The 23,545-nt window shown below is 44.1% G+C and overlaps 1 long non-coding RNA gene across 1 annotated transcript in view; it reads left to right on the top strand.

Annotated features, from left to right (window-relative positions):
- Positions 1-23,545, top strand: part of LOC137540840 (uncharacterized) — a 59,849-nt gene that overhangs the window by 7,638 nt on the left and 28,666 nt on the right. Inside the window, exon 2 of the long non-coding RNA XR_011025058.1 lies at positions 22-104. This is a non-coding gene — a long non-coding RNA (uncharacterized lncRNA). The remainder of the gene's footprint in view (positions 1-21; positions 105-23,545) is intronic.

The raw sequence follows: 23,545 nt of genomic DNA, 5'->3' as shown, positions 1-23,545 counted from the left end.
TGTTTCCATAACCTCCTCAAGCCCTTGTCGAATAAGTTCTGGATCGGTGGGATCAAGGAGGATTGAGAAGACTCTGAACTCTCCAGAGGCTTCCCACTACTGAGGTAAGTGTTCAATTATCTTTTTTTCACTTCAGGTACCCTTGAAAGGATGCACGAGGTGACATGATGACATAGACATGTGTATGTACAGCGCCAAGCATACAAATAACTATGCTGTGTTCCTTTTTTTCTTTCCCTGCCTGAAAGAGTTAAACATCAGGCATGCAAGTGACTGGCTTGGGACTGGGTGGGACCACAGCGTAACCCTCACTGATAAGGAATTCCAGCTATAATACAGAAAATGGCTTCTGAGAGCAGAAAATAGATTAAAAAGGGTCAACAGTTCATAGATTGTAGCTCTGGCATACTTCAATAAAGGGCTATTGAGCAGAGACAATGAAACAGTAAAAACTTAAAAAGTAGATTTAAATATTAAATAAAACTGGGATATCTAAAAAAACAACAACACATTTTTAGGAGGAGGATCAGGGCATAGGGGCCAAGGTCGCAGCAGTTGCCTGTGCAACCGGGCCCCTGAGGGGCCCGCTTGTTCCTACCACAGTGCTGCCATTGAGGGAGTCATCAGATACTAACTTCGCCACGATCCACGCTCTGCAGCTACAAACTTCTTCCTGTTCTTGTGCTCCATCTCACATTAAGAGTGCTCCCTAGGGGCGCTCTTGCTGTGAGCTGGAACATAGGACAGGAAGAATTTTGTAGCTGCAGAGCGTGGATCTTGGCCGAAGTGACTATCCGATGACAGCTGAGCCACTGCTGCTGCATACCCCCTCCGCCTGGCTACCTATATAGAGGCATCTGATTCTGACTATCTATACAGAGCCATCTAATCCTGGCTACCTATAAAGAAGCATCTAATCCTGGCTATACAGAGGCATCTAATCCTGACTACCTAACCAAAGGCATCTAATCCTGACTATCTGCACAGAGGCATCTAATACTGACTATCTATACAGACGCATCTAATCCTGGCTATACAGATGCATCTAATCCTGACTACCTATACAGAGGCATCTAATCCTGACTATCTATACAGAGGCATTGAATCCTGACTATACAGAGGCATCGAATCCTGACTACTATACAGAGACATCTAATCCTGACTATACAGAGGCATCGAATCTTGACTACCTATACACAGCCATCTAATACTGACTACCTATACAGAGGCATCTGATCCTGACTACCTATACAGAGGCATCTAATCCTGTCTACCTATACTGCGGCATCTAATCCTGACTACCTATACAGAGGCATCTAATCCTGACTACCTATACAGAAGTATCTAATCCTGGCTACCTATACAGAGGCATCTAATCCTGACTACCTATACAGAAGCATCTAATCCTGGCTACCTATACAGAGGCATCTAATCCTGACTATCTATACAGAAGCATCTAATCCTGGCTACCTATACAGAGGCATATAATCCTGACTTCCTATACAGAAGCATCTAATCCTGGCTACCTATACAGAGGCATCTAATCCTGACTATCTATACAGAGGCATCTAATCCTGACTACTTCTACAAAAGCATCTAATCCTGGCTACCTATACATAAGCGTTTCCTTCCGGGTACCACTTAACAATGCCGCCCATGCCCCCTGCATCAGCGTGTAGCTGCATACGGAGGTCCACCAAGTTTGTAGCTGCAGAGAGTGGATCCTGGCCGAAGTGACTATCCGATGACAGCTGAGCCTCTGCTGCTGTGTCCCCCCTCCGCATGGCTACCTATATAGAGGCATCTAATACTGACTATCTATACAGAGCCATCTAATCCTGGCTACCTATAAAGAAGCATCTAATCCTGGCTATACAGAGGCATCTAATCCTGACTACCTATACAGAGGCATCTAATCCTGGCTACCTATACAGAGGCATCTAATACTGACTATCTATACAGAGGCATCTAATCCTGACTACCTATACACAGCCATCTAATACTGACTATCTATACAGAGGCATCTAATCCTGACTACCTACACAGAGGCATCTAATCCTGACTATCTATACAGAGGCATCGAATCCTGACTATACAGAGGCATTGAATCCTGACTATACAGAGGCATCGAATCCTGACTACCTATACAGAGCCATCTAATCCTGACTACCTATACAGAGCCATCTAATCCTGACTATCTATGCAGAGGCATCTAATACTGACTATCTATACAGAGGCATCTAATCCTGACTATACAGAGGCATCTAATCTTGACTACCTATACACAGCCATCTAATACTGACTACCTATACAGAAACATCTAATCCTGACTACCTACACAGAGGCATCTAATCCTGACTATCTATACAGAGGCATCTAATCCTGACTACCTATACAGAGGCATCTAATCCTGACTACCTATACAGAGGCATCTAATCCTGACTACCTATACAGAAGCATCTAATCCTGGCTACCTATACAGAGGCATCTAATCCTGGCTACCTATACAGAGGCATCTAATACTGACTATCTATACAGAGGAATCTAATCCTGACTACCTATACACAGCCATCTAATACTGACTATCTATACAGAGGCATCTAATCCTGACTACCTACACAGAGGCATCTAATCCTGACTATCTATACAGAGGCATCGAATCCTGACTATACAGAGGCATTGAATCCTGACTACCTATACAGAGCCATCTAATCTTGACTATCTATGCAGAGGCATCTAATCCTGACTATCTATACATAGGCATCTAATCCTGACTATACAGAGGCATCTAATCTTGACTACCTATACACAGCCATCTAATACTGACTACCTATACAGAAGCATCTAATCCTGACTACCTACACAGAGGCATCTAATCCTGACTATCTATATAGAGGCATCTAATCCTGACTACCTATACAGAGGCATCTAATCCTGACTACCTATACAGAGGCATCTAATCCTGACTACCTATACAGAAGCATCTAATACTGGCTACCTATACAGGGGCATCTAATCCTGACTACCTATACAGAAGCATCTAATCCTGGCTACCTATACAGAGGCATCTAATCCTGACTATCTATACAGAAGCATCTAATCCTGGCTACCTATACAGAGGCATATAATCCTGACTTCCTATACAGAAGCATCTAATCCTGGCTACCTATACAGAGGCATCTAATCCTGACTATCTATACAGAGGCATCTAATCCTGACTATACAGAGGCATCTAATCTTGACTACCTATACACAGCCATCTAATACTGACTACCTATACAGAAGCATCTAATCCTGACTACCTACACAGAGGCATCTAATCCTGACTATCTATATAGAGGCATCTAATCCTGACTACCTATACAGAGGCATCTAATCCTGACTACCTATACAGAGGCATCTAATCCTGACTACCTATACAGAAGCATCTAATACTGGCTACCTATACAGGGGCATCTAATCCTGACTACCTATACAGAAGCATCTAATCCTGGCTACCTATACAGAGGCATCTAATCCTGACTATCTATACAGAAGCATCTAATCCTGGCTACCTATACAGAGGCATATAATCCTGACTTCCTATACAGAAGCATCTAATCCTGGCTACCTATACAGAGGCATCTAATCCTGACTATACAGAGGCATCTAATCTTGACTACCTATACACAGCCATCTAATACTGACTACCTATACAGAAGCATCTAATCCTGACTACCTACACAGAGGCATCTAATCCTGACTATCTATATAGAGGCATCTAATCCTGACTACCTATACAGAGGCATCTAATCCTGACTACCTATACAGAGGCATCTAATCCTGACTACCTATACAGAAGCATCTAATACTGGCTACCTATACAGGGGCATCTAATCCTGACTACCTATACAGAAGCATCTAATCCTGGCTACCTATACAGAGGCATCTAATCCTGACTATCTATACAGAAGCATCTAATCCTGGCTACCTATACAGAGGCATATAATCCTGACTTCCTATACAGAAGCATCTAATCCTGGCTACCTATACAGAGGCATCTAATCCTGACTATACAGAGGCATCTAATCTTGACTACCTATACACAGCCATCTAATACTGACTACCTATACAGAAGCATCTAATCCTGACTACCTACACAGAGGCATCTAATCCTGACTATCTATACAGAGGCATCTAATCCTGACTACCTATACAGAGGCATCTAATCCTGACTACCTATACAGAGGCATCTAATCCTGACTACCTATACAGAAGCATCTAATACTGGCTACCTATACAGGGGCATCTAATCCTGACTACCTATACAGAAGCATCTAATCCTGGCTACCTATACAGAGGCATCTAATCCTGACTATCTATACAGAAGCATCTAATCCTGACTACCTATACAGAAGCATCTAATCCTGACTACCTACACAGAGGCATCTAATCCTGACTATCTATATAGAGGCATCTAATCCTGACTACCTATACAGAGGCATCTAATCCTGACTACCTATACAGAGGCATCTAATCCTGACTACCTATACAGAGGCATCTAATCCTGACTACCTATACAGAAGCATCTAATACTGGCTACCTATACAGGGGCATCTAATCCTGACTACCTATACAGAGGCATCTAATCCTGACTATCTATACAGAAGCATCTAATCCTGGCTACCTATACAGAGGCATCTAATCCTGACTATCTATACAGAGGCATCTAACCCTGGCTACCTATACAGAGCTATCCAATTCTGGCTACCTATACAGTGCCATCTAATCCTGGCTACCTACACAGAGCTATCTAATCCTTGCTACCTATACAGAGCCATCTAATCCTGACTACCTTTACAGAGGCATCTAATCCTGACTATCTATACAGAGGCATCTAATCCTGGCTATCTATACAGAGGCATCTAATCCGGACTACTTCTACAGAGGCATCTAATCCTGGCTATCTATACAGAGGCATCTAATCCGGACTATCTATACAGAGGCATCTAATCCTGATTACTTCTACAGAGGCATCTAATCCTGACTACTACAGAGGCATCTAATCCTGGCTACCTATACAGAAGCGTTTCCTTCCGGGTACCACATAACAACGCCACCCATGCCCACTGCATCAGCGTGTAGCTGCATACGGAGGTCCACCGTGTGTCATCCACCCAGCACTCTGAAGCCCTGTGTTATGGACTTAGCAGCATCTTGAGACCAGATAGGAAGCAGTTGTCCAATGGATTGAATAGAGATTTCTGCTTTACAACAGTAGCTTCGTTTGTCTCTGGGCGGCAATGTCTTGTGCTTCCACATGCTGCATCGCTTGCTTTTGTACACGCTTCATGGTGCCATATTCCATACTCAAGAGTGCTAACTGATTCAATAACTACGATTGAGTTGTGATCTGGACACTCTGCTGGAATAGTGTGGACACTGCCGGAATTATTGCGTTGGCAATTGTTTGAGGAATGAGAGCATCAGCTTAAGGTGCCAAGCATTATTGCTTTTTCATCATGAATTGTGCTTGATGCTATTAACATGCAAATAAATATCTGGGGATTGCGACCAGAGATACCTGCTCTCTGAAATGTTGCTTATAGCTAGTAGGTGTAGTCCAGCGGACCATTTCTGGCAGGTAGTTGTAGGTGGTGTATGAATGACATTACAACGTTGGCCGGCCATACTGTTTTTAATATTTTGACAGATCTGTCAGATATTTTACAAGATGTTTGTCTGAGTATGCACTTTAACTTTTTCTAATGCACTAATAAAGTGACAACACAGTGGGTTTGTTGGACATACACGCTCATTAGTGTTTTATTTTTTGGGCAACTTTTAAGAAGAAAATAAACGCAGTGGGCAGCATTTCAGCAGAAAATAAACGCAGTGGGCAACATTTCAGCAGAAAATAAACGCAGTGGGCCACATTTCAGCAGAAAATAAACGCAGTGGGCAACATTTCAGCAGGAAATAACGCAGTGGGCAACATTTCAGCAGAAAATAAACGCAGTGGGCAACATTTCAGCAGAAAATAATGCAGTGGGCCACATTTCAGCAGAAAATAACACAATGTGGGCAACATTTCAGCAGAAAATAAACGCAGTGGGCAACATTTCAGCAGAAAATAAACGCAATGAGGGCAGCTTTTCACCAGAAAATAAACACAGTGAGTGCAGCTTTTCACCTGAAAATAAACGCAATGATGGCAGCATTTCACCAGAAAATAAACACAATGAGGGCAGCTTTTCACCAGAAAATAAACACAGTGAGTGCAGCTTTTCACCAGAAAATAAACGCAATGATGGCGGCATTTCACCAGAAAATAAACGCAATGAGGGCAGCTTTTCACCAGAAAATAAACGCAATGATGGCAGCTTTTCACCAAAAATAAACGCAAAGATGGCAGCATTTCACCTGCAAAGAAAAAAAAATTTACTCACCTGACAGAAGTCTCCTCTCCCGGCGGTCTCTGGTGTGCAGTTCCCCAGATGATGCTCCTGCAGTCTCCCGCGCTGACAGGCAGAATGCAGGGCTACAAGAAGATGGCGCCCGAAGCCCTGTACTGGAGACACAAATAGTCTCCAGTGCAGGGCTTCGGGCGTCATCTTCCCGTAGCCCTGCAGACTGGAGCGGGGCTGCGGGCTATGAACTGTTAAATCCGGGACATAGCGCAGCAGCGATGGCGTGTCTGCAGATGAGGCTATGCGTGCTGGGTCTAGCACGCGTGCCATAGGTTCGCCATAGCTGATCTATACTAAGGTACCTATTCCTGACTACCTATAAAGAGGCATCTAATCCTGACTATCTATACTGAGGTACCTATTCCTGACTGTAGAGAGGCATTTAATCCTGGCTATCTATACTGAGGTACCTATTCCTGACTATATACAGAGGCATATAATCCTGGTGTATACTGAGGTAACTATTCCTGACTATCTATACAGAGGCATCTAATCTTGGCTATTTATACTGAGGTACCTATTCCTGACTATCTATACAGAGGCATCTAATCCTGACTATCTATACTGAGGCATCTAATCCTGGCTACCTATAAAGAGGCATCTAATCCTGACTATCTATAGAGAGGCATCTAATCCTGGCTACCTATACTGAGGCCTCTAATCCTGACTATACAGAGGCATCTAATCCTGGCTATCTATACTGAGGCATCTAATCCTGACTATACAGAGGCATCTAATCCTGGCTATCTATACTGAGGTACCTATTCCTGACTATGTATACAGAGGCATCTAATCCTGACTATACTGAGGCATCTAATCCTGGCTACCTATACTGAGGTACCTATTCCTGACTATAGAGAGGCATCTAATCCTGGCTACCTATACTGAGGTACCTATTCCTGACTATGTATACAGAGGCATCTAATCCTGACTATACTGAGGCATCTAATCCTGGCTACCTATACTGAGGTACCTATTCCTGACTATAGAGAGGCATCTAATCCTGGCTACCTATACTGAGGTACCTGTTCCTGACTATCTATACAGAGGCATCTAATCCTGACTACCTATACAGAGGCATCGAATCCTGACTACCTATACAGAGGCATCTAATCCTGGCTACCTATACTACGGCATCTAATCCTGACTACCTATACAGAGGCATCTAATCCTGACTACCTATACAGAAGCATCTAATCCTGGCTACCTATACAGGGGCATCTAATACTGACTACCTATACAGAAGCATCTAATCCTGGCTACCTATACAGAGGCATCTAATCCTGACTATCTATACAGAAGCATCTAATCCTGGCTACCTATACAGAGGCATATAATCCTGACTTCCTATACAGAAGCATCTAATCCTGGCTACCTATACAGAGGCATCTAATCCTGACTACTTCTACTACAAAAGCATCTAATCCTGGCTACCTATACATAAGCGTTTCCTTCCGGGTACCACGTAACAATGCCGCCTATGCCCCCTGCATCAGCGTGTAGCTGCATACGGAGGTCCACCAAGTTTGTAGCTGCAGAGAGTGGATCCTCGCCGAAGTGACTATCCGATGACAGCTGAGCCTCTGCTGCTGTGTCCCCCCTCCGCATGGCTACCTATATAGAGGCATCTAATCCTGACTATACAGAGGCATCAAATCCTGACTATACAGAGGCATTGAATCCTGGCTATACAGAGGCATCGAATCCTGACTACCTATACAGAGCCATCGAATCCTGACTACCTATACAGAGCCATCTAATCCTGACTATCTATGCAGAGGCATCTAATACTGACTATCTATACAGAGGCATCTAATCCTGACTATACAGAGGCATCTAATCCTGACTACCTATACAGAGCCATCTAATACTGACTACCTATACATGAGGTGTAATAAAAAGGAGTTTGAAGTGCAAAGCGTGATTAAACCAATACTTGACAAGGGATTAAATGGTATGAAAAATCATCGCTTTATTGTATCAAAAAAGGGTAAAATGCAATATTGGATGTCAGAAGCCCGATGCCTGTCCAACCCACCCACCAATAAAAACCCAAATGTCCGTGGAGCGAGGATCACCCAAGTGTTGGAAGCCAACACTGGGAAAATGCAGCCAAAGAAATATAAATTCACTGCCAGTTCAATAATGACACGGAAGGTAAATGGCACTCCAGATAGCTGTCACAAACTGGGTCTAGCACGCGTGCCATAGGTTCGCCATAGCTGATCTATACTAAGGTACCTATTCTTGACTACCTATAAAGAGGCATCTAATCCTGACTATCTATACTGAGGTACCTATTCCTGACTGTAGAGAGGCATTTAATCCTGGCTATCTATACTGAGGTACCTATTCCTGACTATATACAGAGGCATATAATCCTGGTGTATACTGAGGTAACTATTCCTGACTATACAGAGGCATCTAATCTTGGCTATTTATACTGAGGTACCTATTCCTGACTATCTATACAGAGGCATCTAATCCTGACTATCTATACTGAGGCATCTAATCCTGGCTACCTATAAAGAGGCATCTAATCCTGACTATCTATAGAAAGGCATCTAATCCTGGCTACCTATACTGAGGCCTCTAATCCTGACTATACAGAGGCATCTAATCCTGGCTATCTATACAGAGGCATCTAATCCTGGCTATCTATACTGAGGTACCTATTCCTGACTATGTATACAGAGGCATCTAATCCTGACTATACTGAGGCATCTAATCCTGGCTACCTATACTGAGGTACCTGTTCCTGACTATCTATACAGAGGCATCTAATCCTGGCTACCTATACTGAGGTATCTATTCCTGACTATCTATACAGAGGCATCTAATCCTGACTATGTATACTGAGGTACCTATTCCTGGATATCTATACAGAGACATCTAATCCTGGCTATGTATACTGAGGTACCTATTCTGGACTATACAGACTATGTATCCTGAGGTACCTATTCCTGACTATCTATACAGAGGCATCTAATCCTGGCTACCTATACTGAGGTACCTGTTCCTGACTATACAGAGGAATCTAATCTTGGCTATCTATCTGAGGCATCTAATCCTGACTACCTATAAAGAGGCATCTAATCCTGACTATACTGAGGTACCTATTCCTGACTATTTAGACCAGTGGGCCTCAAACTAAGGCCTGCGGGCCGAATGTGGCCCCCAGAGGCATTTTTACCGGCCCCCCACACAAAATGTATTACTTAAAGATGCGATCAGCTACATCTTTAAATATTGGTGGTCCGCATATAAAATAGCAGTGCTGGCACCACCCATCCACATGGAAGCCAGAAAGCAGTAATTCGCTGCATTCCAATTATATAGGTAGAAAAAAACAACGTTTTGTAAAAAAATAATACCTTTTAATGGCTAACTAATAGAGTTAAATGATGCAAGCTTTCTGGGATCTAGTCCCCTTCTTCAGGCATATTTCCAGATGTATATTTCCAACTTTTTTGCTGCTTTCCATTCAAATTCCACATCAGATGACACTGCTGTCCAATTGGACTGCAGGTTGTTACCTGGGTATGCTTTACTGTCTGGCCCGCAGACTTCTACATCATTTTATATATACTCCGGGCCCCCAGCTGTCTGAAGTATGTTGACCCGGCCCTCGACCCAAAACATTTGGGGACCCCTGATCTAGACAGAGGCATCTAATCCTGGCTATCTATACTGAGGTACCTATTTCCTGACTATCTATACAGAGGAATCTAATCCTGGCTATGTATACTGAGGTACCTATTCCTGACTATCTATACAGAGGCATCTAATCCTGGCTATGTATACTGAAGTACCTATTCCTGACTATCTAGACAGAGATAACAATGAAGCAACGACCTTATTATCTTCTTGTATGTAGGTAGGCATAGGTAGGAGTCCCAGTATAGGTAGGTAGTCCCAGTAGTTAGCTAGGCATAGGTAGGAGTCCCAGTATAGGCATGTAGGCATAGGTAGGTGCCCCAGTAGTCAGCTAGGCATAGGTAGGAGTCCCAGTATAGGTAGGTAGGTAGACATCTAATCCTGGCTATCTATACTGAGGTACCTATTCCTGACTATCTATACAGAGTCATCTAATCCTGACTATACTGAGGCATCTAATCCTGTCTATCTATACTGAGGCATCTAATCCTGGCTACCTATAAAGAGGAATCTAATCCTGACTATACTGAGGTACCTATTCCTGACTATCTAGACAGGCATCTAATCCTGGATATCTATACTGAGGTACCGATTTCCTGACTATACAGAGGCATCTAATCCTGGCTACCTATACAGAGGCGTTTCCTACCGGGTACCACGTTGCAACACCGTCCATGCCACCTGCATCAGCGTGCCATCAGTGTGTAGCTGCATACGGAGGTCCGCCGTGTGTCATCCACCCAGCGCTCTGTGCAGCGCGGCTCTGAGCTGAAGCCCTGTGTTATGGACTTAGCAGCATCTTGAGACCAGATAGAAAGTGGTTGTCCAGCGCATGGGTGAGAGACTTCTGCTTTACAACGGTAGCTTCGTTTGTCTCTGAGCCGCAATGCCTTGTGTTTTTACACATGCTGCATTGCTTGCTTTTGTACACGCTTCATGGTGGCATAATCCTGACTGAGGTACCTATTCCTGGCTACCTATAAAGAGGCATCTAATCCTGACTATCTATACTGAGGTACCTATTCCTGACTATCTAGACAGAGGCATCTAATCCTGACTATCTATACTGTGGTACCTATTCCTGGCTATCTATACAGAGGTATCTAATCCTGCCTATCTATACTGAGGTACCTATTCCTGACTATCTATACAGAGGTATCTAATCCTGACTATCTATACTGAGGTACCTATTCCTGGCTATCTATACAGAGGCATCTAATCCTGACTATCTATACTGAGGTACATATTCCTGGCTATCTATACAGAGGTATCTAATCCTGCCTATCTATACTGAGGTACCTATTCCTGGCTATCTATACAGAGGTATCTAATCCTGCCTATCTATACTGAGGTACCTATTCCTGGCTATCTATACAGAGGTATCTAATCCTGCCTATCTATACTGAGGTACCTATTCCTGACTATCTATACAGAGGCATCTAATCCTGTCTACTGTATGTATAATGAGGTACCTATTCCTGACTATCTATACAGAGGCATCTATTCCTGGCTATCTATACTGAGGTACCTATTCCTGTCTATCTATACAGAGGCACCTATGGTACCTATACTGAGGTACCTATTCCTGACTATACAGAGGCATCTAATCTTGGCTATGTATACTGAGGTACCTATTCCTAACTATCTAAACAGAGATAACAATGAAGCAACTACCTTATTATCTTCTTGTATGTAGGTAGGCATAGGTAGGAATCCCAGTATAGGTAGGTAGGCATAGGTAGGTGTCCCAGTAGTTAGCTAGGCATAGGTAGGAATCCCAGTATAGGTAGGTAGGCATAGGTAGGTGTCCCAGTATAGGTAGATAGGCATAGGTAGGTGCCTCAGTAGTTAGCTAGGCATAGGTAGGAGACCCAGTATAGGTAGGTAGGCATAGGTAGGTGCCCCAGTAGTTAGCTAGGCATAGGTAGGAGTCCCAGTATAGGTAGGTAGGCATAGGTAGGTGTCCCAGTATAGGTAGATAGCCATAGGTAGGTGCCTCAGTAGTTAGCTAGGCATAAGTAGGAGACCCAGTATAGGTAGGTAGGCATAGGTAGGTGCCCCAGTAGTTAGCTAGGCATAGGTAGGTGTCCCCGTATAGGTAGGTAGGCATGGGTAGGTGTCCCAGTATAGGTAGATAGGCATAGGTAGGTGCCTCAGTAGTTAGCTAGGCATAGGTAGGAGACCCAGTATAGGTAGGTAGGCATAGGTAGGTGTCCCAGTATAGGTAGGTAGGCATAGGTAGGAGTCACAGTATAGGTAGGTAGGCATAGGTAGGAGTCACAGTATAGGTAAGTAGGCATAGGTAGGTCCCCTAATGTAGGTAGGTAGGCATAGGTAGGTGTCCCCGTAAAGGTAAGTAGGTGCCCCAGTAGTTAAGAAGGCATAGGTAGGTGTCCCAGTATAGATAGTTAGGCAGGGCCTGGCTGGCACAGTAATAACAATTACCAAGGTCCAGCTGCAACAGATAGGGCTGTATAATGTCAGTGTCAGTGAGCAACACAAAAAAAAAAACACATCAGGAGAATATTAGCTCTCAAAAGAGCTGTTGGTTGGTACTATTTTAGCAATAACAATCAGCCAGGAGCAAGCTAACAAGCCAAGAGCCTAACTAATCTTTCCCTAGGAGAAACAGTCTGAAGCAGCTCACCCTACTCTCACTATTGCAGGCACACGAGTGAGTGTAATGGCCAGCGGAGCCTGCCTTATATAAGGGGGGAGTGGCTCCAGGACTGAGTGTAGCCTGATTGGCTACAATGTGCCTGCTGACTGTGATGTAGAGGGTCAAAGTTGACACTAATGGAGCATTATGGGGTGAATCGAACTTCCAGGAAAGTTCGCCGGCGAAGGCGAACCACCCAAAGTTCGCCTCGAACCATTCGGGCCATTTCTAATTGGCAATTGTTTGAGGAATGACAGCATCAGCTTAAGGCGCCAAGCATCATTGCTTTTTCATCATGAATTGTGCTTGATGCTATTAATAAATGAATATCTGGGGATTGCGACCAGAGATACCTGCTCTCTGAACTGTTGCTCATAGCTAGTAGGTGTAGTCCAGCGGACCATTCCTGGCAGGTAGTTGTAGGTGGTGTGTGAATTGCATTACAGCATGGGCCGGCCATATTGTTTTTTTATATTTTGACAGATCTGTCAGATATTTTACAAGATGTTTGTCTGAGTATGCACTTTAACTTTTTCTAATGCACTAATAAAGTGACCACACAGTGGGTTTGTTGGACATACACGCTCATTAGATTGTTATTTTTTCCCCTTACCTTTTTGAATTACCTATACAGAGGCATCTAATCCTGACTATCTATACAGAGGCATCTAATACTGGCTACCTATACTGTGGTACCTATTCCTGACTATCTATACAGAGGCATTTAATCCTGGCTATGTATACTGAGGTACCTATTCCTGTCTATCTATACAGAGGCATCTAAACCTGGCTATGTATACTGTGGTACCTATTCCTGACTATCTATACAGAGGCATCTAATCCTGGCTATGTATACTGAGGTACCTATTCCTGTCTATCTATACAGAGGCATCTAATCCTGGCTATTTATACTGAGGTACTTATTCCTGACTATACAGAGGCATCTAATCCTGGCTACCTATACTGTGGTACCTATTCCTGACTATCTATACAGAGGCATCTAATCCTGGCTATGTATACTGAGGTACCTATTCCTGACTATCTATACAGAGGCATCTAATTCTGGCAATGTATACTGAGGTACCTATTCCTGACTATCTATACAGAGGCATCTAATCCTGACTACCTATACTGAGGTACCTATTCCTGACTATCTATACAGAGGCATCTAATCCTCCTGGCTATGTATACTGAGGTACCTATTCCTGACTATCTATACAGAGGCATCTAATCCTCCTGGCTATGTATACTGTGGTAGCTATTCCTGACTATACAGAGGCATCTAATCCTGGCTATGTATGCTGAGGTACCTATTCCTGACTTGGTATCAGCGAATAATTGCGCACAGCGCCTATGCATAAAATTGGCGCCGCATTAAAAAGATACGCTTATCACTATTTATCGTTAGTACTGCATAATAATGGCGCACAGGGAAAAAAGAAGAAAAACGGCACACAGTAACGTTATTTATCAATAGTGCTGTTCATATGCCAAACAGCAGACGTTATTGTGCACAGTAACATTATTTATCAATAGCGCCCTACATAAGCCAAACTGCAGAAGTTATTTAACTGCAAAACAGTGAATGGATTTAATGTAACACTGTCAAGGTTAGGCACCATCAGGGGAGATTTAGGGTTAGGCATCACCATGGAGGTCTTAGGGTTAGGCACCACCAGGGGAGTGGTTAGGGTTTGGCACTACCAAGGGGGTGGTTAGGGTTAGGCATCACCAGGAGGGTGGTTAGGGTTAGGCACCACCAAGGGGGTGGTTAGGATTAGGCACCGCCAGGGGGGTGGTTAGGGTTAGGCACCACTGGGAGGTCTTAGGCTTAGGCACCACCATGGAGGTGCTTAGGGTTAGGCACCACCAGGGGAGTGGTTAGGGTTAGGCACCACCAAGGGGGTGGTTAGGGTTAGGCACCATCAGGGGGGTGGTTAGGGTTATGCACCACCATGGGGGTGGTTAGGGTTAGGCACCACCAGGGGGGTGGTTAGGGTTAGGCACCACCAGGGGGGGGTTAGGGATAGGTACAGAGAGGGTTCTGTGTGTTAACGCTAAATAACAATAAGGCTTTAACGTTAAATAGCGATAAGGCTTTAACGTTAAATAGCGATAAGCGTCAAACGGATTAGCAACAACACCGTGCGCCATTATTCGCAGGTGCCATTTTCAGATGGACCCTTACCCGGGGCTTCCTTAAGCCCCTTGTGGCCACTCGGCCCCTCTACAACTCCCCTGGTGGCTCCTGCTGCACGGGGCGATAGCCTGGCCAAGTCACGTTTTGTCAAGTATGTGTGGGCTGGCTGCAAGCATGCCCCCGTCGCTGGGAGCGTCCTGAGCCTGCTGGAGCATGACTGGGGCAAGTGTGCAGCCGGGCCGTAAACGCGCGACAAAGCACAACGCAGCCAGGCTATCGGTAGTGGCGTGGCTAAGGAGCAATGGGCCCTGGTGCAAGTTTTACATTGGGGCTCCCCAAGCACTCTATACACAACAATTGATAGGGCGCACCAAATCCTGCCAAGGAGAACCACAGTGTCAGAGGTGCAAGAAGGAGATGGGGACAGTGTGCTAATAATTACTATTACTATTCAAGGCATCTATAGAAGTGATTATTACAAGCACAGGACCAATAGAGAGCTAATACTGTGGTTGAGGTAGGGCCCCTCTGGCCCAAGGGCACTGATGCGGTTGCAATCTCTGCACCCCCTATTGCTACGCCACTGTTAGTACAAAACACCTATTGGGCTATTGTAATATACTACTTTTTGGACCACCAACTACCAGACAGGCTCCCCTTTAATCTGCACTGAACATGGCTGAAATTGAAAACGTCAGCGATTTTCAATTTTGTGGGCAAATGTTTTTCCTCTGCCAGCGCTTGGGGGGGGGGGGGGGGGGAGCTGCGTTTTTTATCCGCTTTTGCAGAGCGATTTGTTTTTTCACTACCTGACGTCAGTCAGGAAGTGAACTCTTTGAACCGGAAAATAATTAATACAATGGGCTTGATTCATAAAAGCGTGATAACTCAGTTATCACGCCTAAAAACTTAGTTATCACGCCTAAAAGCTTTGCACGTGCAAACTAGGGTGCTGAGTAGTTTGCACCCTAGTTTGCAAGTGCAAAGCTTTTAGGCGTGATAACTCAGTTATCACCCTTTTGTGAATCAAAAGCCCATTGTATTTATTCTTAAAAGCGCCTGGGAAATCGCTAAGCAAAGCGCTTTTTCAAGGGTTGTGTGATTCCCCTATACTTTCCATTGAGGCATACTATACTTTTCCATTGAGCGGATCGGAAATGAGAAGCTCAAATGTGAACACTCTCATAGGGAATCATTGCACAAGCACTTTGAAGGGGATTTTCAAAATCGCCGGTGCTTGAAAAAAAACGCAAAACGCCCTAGGAGTGAACAAGCCCTTAACCCTAACCTACAAAGCTCTCTACAATCTCTCTCCCCTCTACAGGTAGCCATACACTGGTTGATTTGCCATCAGATCCGACCAACAGATAGATCCCTCTCTGATCGAATCTGATCAGAGAGGGATCGTATGGCTGGCTTTACTGCAAACAGATTGTGAATCGATTTCAGCATGAAACCGATTACAATCTGTGGTGGTGGTGCTGCCGCGGCCCCCTCCCCTTGCATACATTACCTGCTCTGGCCGGCGCATGTCCCCTGGTCTCCGTTGTCCCTTCTCTGTGCTCGGCTCCTCCAGCTTCACTGAACTTCCTGCCGGGGAAGTTTAAACAGTAGAGGGCGCTCTACTGTTTAAAGTTCCTGCCGGGACACTAAGTTCATTGAAGGTGGAGGAGCAGAGCACAGAGAAGTGACAGCGGAGACCAGGGGACATGCCCCGGCCGGAACAGGTAATGTATTGCAGCTAGCGTCGGTCGTCGGGCATTCGAACGCCGCTATAGCTGTGTAGATACATGACGTCATAATTATTGGTTTATTAACATGATCATCACCTGATCATTGCTGATAGTGCCGGCTTTGGCTACTTATGGCCACCCAGCACATACCTTACTGGAATCTTTAAAACACTGTATTGTTTGCTATCAAATGGCGATCACCTGCCATCTATAGGTCGCTTGGAAGTGAAAGCAAATAAATGAGCTTTGCCTTAGGTCTTGCCATGTTTTCATTTCACACCGGTAATCACCGATAGAATCAATACAGCGCTGCACGTTAAGCATGAAGATGCCCTCGCGTCGTATCAGCTTGTGTTTGTTGAATAACATCATTTCTGATTACCGCACTGCTCACTTGCAGGTAAACAGCTGAAGTGGGTCAGAAGCTATTAGTGCTACACATAGACAAAACTTATAGTCAATACAAGAGACTGCCTCTTCCGCACCTATTCTCCAAGCTCTCTAATGCAGATGTGAATATTTATTTCCGATGTCAGTGACTCAGTCACAGGGTACAAGTTACTTACAGACAGCAGATGTTTGCCAACTGACAGTATTTGAAAGAAAGGAATAAATAAAATAAATTCCAGTATTTGTATAGTGCTTTTCTCCTGTCGGACTCAAAGCGCCTTGCGAGGCAGCCACTGGAGCGCACTCATTAGAACGGTGTAGTGTTAGGGTGTCTCACCCAAGGTCTCCTTACTGAATAGGTGCAACTTACTGAACAGGAAGAGTAGAGATTTGAACCCAGGTCTCGTGTCAGAGGTAAAGTCCTTGACCATTACACTTTCTAGCCAAAGGAAGGATCTGAGACTAATTGATTACAGGTTTGTTATCACTATCTGCCGCGCGTGGCAGCACTTCCTGTTCTGCGAGGACACAGATGAATCCCAGAAGCTGTGCCATGCACAGCTATGGTATTAGAAATATCATCCAATATCAATGGAATAGAAATATCATCATTGAGCTGTAATTTGGGTGCTCCCAGTGCCCAATTAATAACGGGCACTGCATCGGCTATTTATTGGGCAATCAAATCACAGCTCAATGCCAATATTCCTATAGGTGCCTACGGCGGCGCCCAAGCTTTCAGCATTAGCGGGGAACCCAAATTGCCTGCTTCACCCCTCCATCCCACTCTAACCTTGGGAGAAAAAACAAATATGGAAATATTTAAAGGACCACTGCTGTGAAAATCTTTACTTTAAAATACATGTAAACACATACAGATAAGAAGCAGATAAGAAGTTTCTTCCAGAGTAAGACGAGCCATACATTACTTTTCTCCTGTGTTGCTGTCACTTACAGTAAGTAGTGGAAATCTGACATTACTGACAGGTTTTGGGCTAGTCCATCTCTCCATAGGGGATTTTCAGCATGGCCTTTATTCTTTATAAAAACACTCCTTGGAAAAGATTTATAAAAAGATGCTGGCCAGCCTGCCTGCTCGCTGCACACTTTCTTGGCAGTTGGGCGGAGCAACTGCCATTAACTAAGTGCTTTTCAAAATAAAGAAAACCCATGAGGAGATGAGCTAGTCCAAAACGTGTCGGTTCTGTCAGTTTTCTACTACTTACTGTAAGTGACAGCAACATAAGAGAAAAGTAATTTATAGTTCATTTTACTCTGGAAGAAAAGTACTGTACTTCTTATCTGTATATGTTTACATCGATTTAAAATTTTAAGATTTTCGCAACAGAGGTCCTTTAAGTAATTGCTATAATATCTCCAAATCGGATGGCAAATTTTCCCCAAATTTCCTTGAATACAATTGCTCTGGGATTGCGGCAAAAATGGTGCAGGCAGCAGCTGTGGAATCACCTTCCCAGGGTTCTACTGCTGCAGCGCTTTTCTGACCGCAGCTGATCGCAAAGTGCCGGGATCCCAGCCCTTACTCTTAGGTCACAGATACATTCTATCATCCTGAATGGCTTCTTTGTGCAACTCGAGGTCCCAGTTTTTGCTGAAACAGAAGCTCGACTCTGCAGATGACAATAATTGGTGGTCAAATATATTTTATTGATTTTCCTGTAACCATAACACACACAGCTGAAGCACAGGTATAAAAGCATCACCTAGAGTAGATAAACAGTTCATACATGACAGATGTAAGAAATATTAGGTAATATGGATTTCATTTTACATCATGAGTCCTATGGGAGAAAAGTGCTAAAGAAATGTTATTGGTATTGTTGTTATCACTTCATAGCTATAATGCAGTACAATATAATTTTTGTTTGTTTGAAAAACACAGACAATAACGTCAGCATAAAAGAAACGCAATAACATCATACTGAACAAGAGCAAAGAGCAACACCTATCAGCGTTAGGACAGCACCCAAACAACAAATAAACAGTCTTAGTGATTTACTGCAGTAGTGTAGTTGGCATGGCTTGTCCTATACAGAGCACTTGGCAATAACAAACATAGCCTGGCTGTCCACCAAGCTGCGCTCTAAACTCAATATTTTACTAACGTGATTGTAGTTGTCAAAAGCGAGAGACTTGCCTGGATATTGTGGATTTACCTTTCTTTGATTAGGTAAGAAGGGGAATAGGGTTCATAAAAGTTGCCAGGGCCGAGGCAGAGGCGAGAGAGGCTCCATCCTCAGGGCGCAGTGTAGGAGGCGGCGCACAACTCATTCAGCTATCAATACCCTATTGTGTCTGAAGCAGAGAGAAATAAGAAAAGGGGATACATGGCAGTGACTGCAAGCCAGATTACTAGAGATTAAGGTGGTGGTGGGGCAGGGGGGGGGGGGGGGGGGGGGGTTTGGGTTTTCTAGTAATCAAATAGCAACCAGAGTGTAAAGACTGTGGTAGGGGTGATGGAGGGCACCCTTTGGTGTCTCAGTCTTGGGTGCTGGAGGACCTTGTCCCGGCTCTGGTTGCCAGCCAGGCCCCTGAACACGGATTAGGCTCTAGGCACCTGCCTTGGGTGGCCTTGTGAATGATACAGCTTTGGTGTGATGTGTGAAGTACAGAGATAGGCAATAAGATGTCTATAATTCCAGTTTACGTGCACATTGTATGCAGCTAGAAACTGAGTTAATCAAAACGGGTAGGAACTGATTACATAGCTTCAACTGTCCCTTTCAAAAACTGCAAGCAGTTGTGCTTTTGTGTCTAATGACTTGAAGAAGCATCACCAGATTTGAAAGGAGTTGTCATGGTAGATCTGGTACATTTGATGCTTTAATGTGATTTTAAGAAGATTAAATAAAGTGGCTTTAACTGAATGGTGCGGATCCTTATGTGAAGAGATTCAACGCAATTCCCTTTAAACTCCAGGGGACAGATCTTGCACACCAATACAGGGGCTGGACAAAATAATGGAAACACCTTTTGGCATCATAATCTTTGAACATGTTTTAAGCAATCAAAACTTGACATATGTTAATTTTTATTATTTTTGTCATTTGATGTTTAATGAAAATAATAGTTTTTTACAGATATTTAAACAAAAGTTGGTTATCTATATATATAAAATCGTATGTATGTATGTATATGTGTGTGCATGTATGTATGTGTGTATGTATGTGTGTGTGCCGCGATCACGCGAAAACAGCTCGACCGATTTGAACTAAACTTGAACCAGGAGGACCTGGGAATTCACACTGAGCCAGATTACTTGTGTTTATTCTGTTATACTTCAGACTAGTTTCAGGGTGTAGAGACCACAGATCCCTTACTACCTGGGATGATATGTTCTGGGGGTCTCGCGGCACCCCTGCACACCTGGGCGGAGCTACAAACAGCCAATCAGATTTCACCCATTCAAGTCAATGGAAAAAATGTAAAAGGCTGTGTGAGAAAACGCGGAAAAGCCGCCGCGTGTACTAGCAGCAAGGTGGCTGATTCCGCGTCCAATGCGGCGGTCTGCACGCGGAAGCGTGCATCTAGTGACATGGCAGAACGCGGAAAAGCTGTCGCATGTATTGATAGCGAGGCGGCTGGTTCAGCGTCCAGCGTGGCGGTTTGCACGCAGCAGCGTGCAGCCGGGGTGGCTGAGCCTGTTAGTTCACATAGGTTTAGGAATACACGCGCGCGCGCTGAAAAGCAGAACTTTTATGATGGCCAAGGGGGGATCAGCTGACCAGGCTGGTCAGCTGACCTCAGAGCTGGTAACCATTGGTTGATCATTTTAGGGCGGCGCCAGTGAGCACTGCTCTATATATGGTTACTGCTGGCCACTCTCAAATTGTCTGCCATTGCGATCACTACGTGGAAGCACTCAGACCTTAGTCAGATCCTACAGTGTGTTTGAACCAGGAGGACCTGGGAATTCACACTGAGCCAGATTACTTGTGTTTATTCTGTTATACTTCAGACTAGTTTCAGGGTGTAGAGACCACAGACCTCACACCCAAGACTAGGGAACTTGTGTTATCATTCTGTTATACATCAGACTAGTTCCAGGGTGTAGAGACCACGGATCTCACACCCAAGACTAGGCATTGTTTGATATTTGTTATGACCTGTTACTTTCCTGACTATCCCTCTGCTCTCTGAATCGGTACCACCCATATCTGATATACCGTTGCCAAACCCTGCCTGCCCTGGATACCGAATCAGCCTTCTGTCTTTTGTACTTTGTCTGTCCGTGTGTTGCCGACCTGGCTTGTCCGACCTCGAGAGCTATCTCTCTCCACTTAAGAGATAGTCTCCAGATCTGTCAGTGACATCCACCTCCAGGTGTCACTCACTCTCTGGTCCTTCCTACCTTCAGCCTGATTCCACCCCTTGGAGAGTCTCAAGCTGCTGGAAGGTTTCTGTACTCTCTATAGCAGTACTTCCTGTACTGCCTAGGGCCACCTGCTCTTCAGGTGGGTTACTCAAAGTTATACTGTTACACCAAACACTCACTATATACTTTAAGAGGTGTCCAGAGGTTAGCACTATATCTGTATTGTTGGTGATTCTGCAGATCATCCATAACCAGGTATAGATCTGTATTCTTGGTGATACTGCAGATCACCAATAATCAGATTCTCTCTGCGAGCTGACACCGATCGTTACAGGCTGCCATTCTCACAGTAATCAAGCCAGAGTCCCCACACTTGGCACAGTTGGTCACTTGGTGACTGAGGTTACAAATCCAGGAAAAGTGGGAGGAGCATAACACAGCCAATCAAATTTCAGCCATTCATTTTAAATGGAAACATGTAAATGCCATTCTTAGACTGGGTTCTCATACTTGCCACAGTTCGTCACTGGGTGAATGTGATTAAGATTCAAGAAAGTGGGTGGAGCCTACAACAGCCAATCAAAATTCACCTATTGATTTTCAAGGGGAATATTAAAACTGCTGCCATGCTTACACTGTTAGCGGCAGAGGCTTCAAACCTGGTACAGTTGGTCATTGGGTGACTGGGGTCCAAATTCACTAAAGGGGCGGGGCCACAAACAGCCAATCAGATTTCCTTGCTGGATAAACTGCTTCCATTCAGACATTTTTGATGCCAGGAACCTGAAAGCTCACAAACTTGGTCATTGAGTGACTGTGTGTCAAGGTTACAAAAAGTGGGCGGAGCCAAAAATAAAGTTCACTAGGAAAATATAAACTGCAGCCATTCTTACACTGTTTCTGGCAGGGGTCTCAAACTTTGCACAGTTGGTCAATGGGTGAATAGGATGAATATTCAAGAGAGTGGGTGGAGCCTACAACAGCCAATTCAAATTCACCTGTTGATTTTCAAAGGGAATATTTACATTGCTGCCATTCTTACACTGTTAATGGCAGATGCTTCAAACCTGGTACTGTTAGTCACTGGGTGACTGGGGTTCAAATTCAGAAAGGGGGCGGAGCCACAAACAGCCAATCAGATTTATTTAATTTCAATGGGAATACACAAATAATTGATACCAAAAGCCCAAAGCTCATAAACTTGATCATTGAGTGACTGTATGTTAAGGTTAGAAAAAGTGGGCAGAGCCAACAACTATATTTTATTCCAGGGGAAAATATAAACTGCAGCCATTTTTACACTGTTAATGGCGGGGTTCCCAAACTTGACACAGTGGGCCACTGGGATTAATATTCAGAAATGTGGGTGGAGCCAACAGCCAATCAAATTTCACCTATTGATTTTCAAGGGGAATATTTACATTGCTACCATTCTTACACTGTTAATGGCAGAGGCCTCTTAGCTGATAGGTGACTGGGGTCCAAATTCACTTAAGGGATGGAGCCACAAACAGCTAATCAGATTTGTTAGATTGATTTCAGCCATTCTGTTATTGGCAGGGTTCTCAAACGTGACACAGTTGGTCAATGGATGAATGGGATTAATATTCAGGAAAGTGGGTGAAACCTACAACAGCCAATCAAAATTCACCTATTGATTTTTAAGGGAAATATTGAAACTGCTGCCACTCTTACACTAATAATGGCAGAAGCCTCAAACCAGCTACAGTCGGTAATGAAGTGGCTGGGGTTCAAATGCACTAAAGGGGTGGAGCCACAAACAGCCAATCAGATTACTTTACTGGATAAACTGCTTCCATTCACACAATTTTGATGGCAGAAACCCAAAAGCTTAAAACTTGGTCACTGGGATTTTCCGGGATTAATATTCAAAAAAGTGGGTGGAGCCTAAAAAGAAAATCAAAATTCACCTGTTGATTTTCAAGGGGAATATTTAAATTGCTGCCATTCTTGCACTGCTAATGGCACAAGCCTCAAACCTGGTACAGTTGGTCATTGGGTCACTGGGGTTCAAATTCAGAAAAGGGGTGGAGCTACAAACAGCCAATCAGATTTGTTTCATCTCACTGGTAAATTACAAATTAATGATGCCAAGGACCCCAGAGCTCACAAACTTGGTCATTGAGTGACTGTGTGTCAAGGTTACAAAAATTGGGCAGA

The sequence above is a fragment of the Hyperolius riggenbachi genome, chromosome 12 (genome assembly GCF_040937935.1).
Source record: "Hyperolius riggenbachi isolate aHypRig1 chromosome 12, aHypRig1.pri, whole genome shotgun sequence".
NCBI classification, from domain to species: Eukaryota; Metazoa; Chordata; class Amphibia; order Anura; family Hyperoliidae; genus Hyperolius; species Hyperolius riggenbachi.
Note: the sequence above shows the minus strand (reverse complement) of the source record. Positions and strands in the feature narration are given on the sequence as shown.